The following is a 4,391-nucleotide window of genomic DNA, read 5'->3' as shown; positions in this document are numbered from 1 at the left end:
CTTCTGTACTAAGGTTTCTGTACATAGTATCTCATTTAAACAAGCTTAGGGAGGTGCTATTATTAGAATTAAATAGAATTATTAGAATAAAATGGAAATTTATTTCTCACAGTCTGGAAGCTGGGAAGTCCAAGATCAAGGTGCTTGGAGATTCAGTGTTTGGTGAGAACCCACTTCCTGCTTCACAGACAAATGGTTGTCTTCTCGCTGTGCCCTCACATGGCAGAAGGGGTAAGGAAGTTCTCTGGGGCCTCTTTTAGAAGGACATTCATTTCATTCATGAAAGCTCTATTCTTATGACAGACCTACCTCCCAAAGACCATACCCCCAAGTACCATTACATGGGGGATTAGGTTTCCACATACAAATTTTGGGGGAAACAAAAACTCACTCTATATCATACCCTCATCACCTTGGGTGAGGCAGCATGAGGTGAGTCTTGCTGAGGGCAAGGCCATCAAAGGGCGTGGTTGTGAGAATTTAACAGCTGGGGGAATGGGTACATAGACCTCAAAGAGGGATCTGGAAGGATCACCAGGTAAATTTTCAACTTCCATCTTAGGCTGCCACCCTGCTCTAGCGTACTTGATTACCAGAATGGAACGGAACGGAACAATTCACCCAGTCAGGACTGTGTGGCATTTAGCAAAGAATGAATCAACATAAAAACAAAGATGACGTGGCCTTCCACTTGCCAGATTTCCTGACAAATCAGCCATCCAGAGTAAGCACTAGAGGAAGGCTCCTAACACTCCTCTCTCCTCACCGGTTTGCTTCCTCCTCCTCTGTTAGTTTTTTTCTCCAGCTAATCTGATAGACGCGGCCTTTGAGGGGTAGGCAATGAAATTGGTCCTTTGGTCTTGCCCTGCAGAAGGGGGCAGGGAGGAAAGGGCCTGGGCCTCGACGTGGGAAAGGGGGTGCCAGTAGGGGTGAAGGGATGGGAGTGGGAGCCCTGTTCCTGGGTAAGAACCTTTTGCTGACCAGAACTACACGTGATAGCTGTTCTACATGGAGGAAGATAGCTGACAGCTTTCTGAGAATACACAACTACAGCTGACTTGGGTGGTACCAGACGTTCCACATTGCACGAGAGAGGGATTCTGAGCTTACAGATGTGAAGGGCATTTTTCTGAGATCAGTGTTAGCAGAGGATGTGTATCCCAGAGTTTTGTTTTGTCTGTTTCTGAAGAACACTGTGTCATGCTAAAGAACCAAACAGATATTCAATTCTAGAAAGGTAGGGTGGTCAGCATTGTGCTGGCTGCCTTAATGCACCTACTTTCAGACCTCGTGAGAACCTTGGCCCCTCTAGATGTCTTTATTTGCTTCTTTAACTTACCTACTAGTGAGTGTGCATGTCTCACACTGGATTGCAAAGATAGTCTATAGTTTCTAATTCTTTTTTTTTTTTTGGTGATAAAATAAACCATTCCTTTAGATTCCAGGTAATAGCTTCTGAATGAATCTATAATGAATCTATTACTCCAAATATTTTATTTCAAGGTGGAGCTATCTATACAATGACTCTCTCCTTTGACAGTTACCTATTCTTGAGGTTTCAAGGAGGCTTGAGAAAACTTCTAATTAGATCCATAGAGACTGTGGTCATAAAGTCAGCCCCCAGTTCACATATGACCCACGGCTCCCAGCCTGCCTCTCTCCTGTCTCCTCCCCTGAGCTTGGGGGAAATGTGTTGTTTCTTCAGAGTCTTTGAGTTCAGAAGACAAGAAAAGGAAGAGGCTGACAAAAGCAACAGCCTAAGGCCATCACGCCCAGGGTTTTGGCCCTATCTGTGGTGGGGGACCAGGAGTTGGGGGCTCTGGCTCCCAGATGACTGGGCCCAGCAGGAAAGGCATGGGCACGGGCATCGCAGGGAGCCTGGCTTAGAGTCCTAGCTTCAGTACATAACCAGCATATTCTTGCAGTGCATATTTAATCTCTAGGCTTCTTAGGCGATTATGAAAACTAAAATAATGTACAAAAATGTAAGCTCCATGGGGACAAAGACATTTGCTTCATCTGTGCTATAACCCTCAACCTCGTGCTCACACCCTTGTTCTTGATGCTCAGATATTTGCTGGATAAATGAAGTAGGCAAACCACTTAGTACAGGGCGTGAAGCATGGCCAATGCCTGGAGCATCACAGCCACTGTTATTTGGCCAGGGATGCGTCCTGCACCCTGCTGCTTCCTGATCCATGCAGGAGTTTTTTGTGGGTGCTCCTGGGTGCTGAGCCCTCACACTTCATCCTAAGTCGAGTTTGCTGGTTTCCTTTTGTGACTCAGCCAGATGGCAGATCTGTGCAGGGGGCACTGTGGGACTGGGGCAGCGGGTCTAGTGCTGGGGACTTCAGCCTGCTGAAGACTAGGCCAGGCCTGGGGAGGATGCCAGGATGGGGCATTTCAAACAGCAGGAGTCCTGGAATGCTTGAGGAGAGGCTGTTAGGTGTTGAAGAAGCAGCCCAAGGGGGAGGTAGTGGGAAGCCAAAGACACAATGTGCCTGGTTTGTTTGAGGAACTTTCCCAGGACCAGTCCTGTACCCAGAAAAGCAGAAAGACATCTTTCCCCTTTTTTTTCTGTATCCTCCTCCCTCCTGATTATGTGAATTCTCTTGTCAAATCACAGAACCTAGCCTAGTACAGTTAGCTCTACAGTCCAGCCAGTTTGGATTCCATGGGCTCTTGCTATTTGGAGAGAGACCTGAACCACCCACTGACACATTGTTTCCATGAGAAATTCGTTCCCAATTCCAAACAGATGATTAATGGTGTAGGTCTCAGAATGAAACCCATTCTAAAGCCTGTCCTGGAATCCTGACAAATCAGGGCTTGGTTTTAGTGGCGGGCATTGGGAAATTTTTTTGCATAATAAAGACTGCAGGCCCCCAGTGAGAGTGAAGGCAGACTCTGAGGCTATCAGCCCCAGACAGATAATTCTTGAATAAATTGGAATGATCAAATTGGAGGCCTAAGGCACTTCTGCTGCTTAACATACGAAAAAGTGTTCTAGTAAGGTAAGAACCTAACTTGCAGAGAAAATGCAGATGCATCAGCTGAGCTGGAGGCTGGCTGAGTTTCCACAGCAAGGAGCATCTTAAGAGTGGCCACTTAAGGGGCGCCTGGGTGGCTTAGTCGGTTAAGCGTCTGACTTTCGCTTAGGTCATGATCTCGCGGTTCGTGGGTTCGAGCCCCGCGTCGGGCTCTATGCTGACTGCCAGCTCAGAGCCTGGAGCCTGTTTCAGAGTCTGTATCTCCCTCTCTCTCTGACCCTCCCCTGCTCACGCTGTCTCTCTCTCTCTCCTAGAAATAAATTTTAAAAAATATTAAAAAAAAAAAAGAGTGGCCATTTAAGGTTCATGCTCTCTCTTAAGGGGTCTGGGGCAAGAAGCTTGTTGAATGAGCAGAGAAAGCCAAGGAAAGATGTCCCTCACTAGGAGTGTTATAGAAACACAGAGAGGCGAGTCCTTCTCGAGGTACCTCTTCAACGGTTTATCATGTTGGTGAGAGAGCAGTGACTGGGGCCATGTGGGGGTTGTGAAGGGGGAAGATGACCAGACCACTATTTGGCAGCCAAGGACTGACCTGTCATCCAAAGGGATGCAGGGTGCTGGGAGAGGAGCCCGTGAGTAGCTGGCAGAACTGTTGGTGTCCATGGCCTCTTGGCTGCCAGAAGCGCCCAGGGTCCCACCCTACCGTGTCTGAACGTAACCGCAGCTACTATCAGAACCAGAGCTCCTCTTAGAGAGGCTTCAAGAATACACGGGGTTTGATATGTAGGCATTCACCCTATGGATTTCAGATTGGCATCTGCTCCCATCTAACTAGGAGGTGAAAGGAGGAAACCGAGGAGCTGGCCAGATGGGTGCAAACGTTAATGGACCTAACTGGTTACATAAGGTATAATTGTTTCCAGTTAGTTCCCTGCAACCCCTTGTTAGCTACAGCAAACTGCTTTTGACAAAACTTTATGCAAAGGGCAGCCAGCTCCCTTCCCACTGCCTCCTTCTCCTTTCCCTGCCCACAGTAAGGATGCTAGGAATTGTTGCCAAAGGATTGGGAAAAAAGAAATAGGACACTGGGGGTTGATCCAGTGCAACTGAGCTTTGCCCGTACCATCTGGATGTGTGTTTCTCTGGAACACTGCAGTTCCTTTCACAGATTATAAAATGTGATGGCATGTCCCAGTTATACTCAATGATGAAGACTGGGGGCGGGGGGGAGTGGATTGCATCAGAGAAGCTAAAAGCTAATTTGTAATCCTAACCTGAACAAGTGCTTTCCATCTCACCCATGCCCTTGCCCCCACCCCATCCGGGGAAGTTGCCAGAAAGGAGCCAAAGTTGCCACTGCTCAGTAGTGACCTTCAGGCCTCAAGGTGCCTCATCTTTTTT

Source organism: Crocuta crocuta, unplaced genomic scaffold (assembly GCF_008692635.1).
Source record: "Crocuta crocuta isolate KB4526 unplaced genomic scaffold, BGI_CrCroc_1.0 scaffold219, whole genome shotgun sequence".
In the NCBI taxonomy this organism is placed as follows: domain Eukaryota; kingdom Metazoa; phylum Chordata; class Mammalia; order Carnivora; family Hyaenidae; genus Crocuta; species Crocuta crocuta.
The sequence above is the reverse complement of the archived record's forward strand: the minus strand, read 5'-3'. Positions refer to the sequence as shown.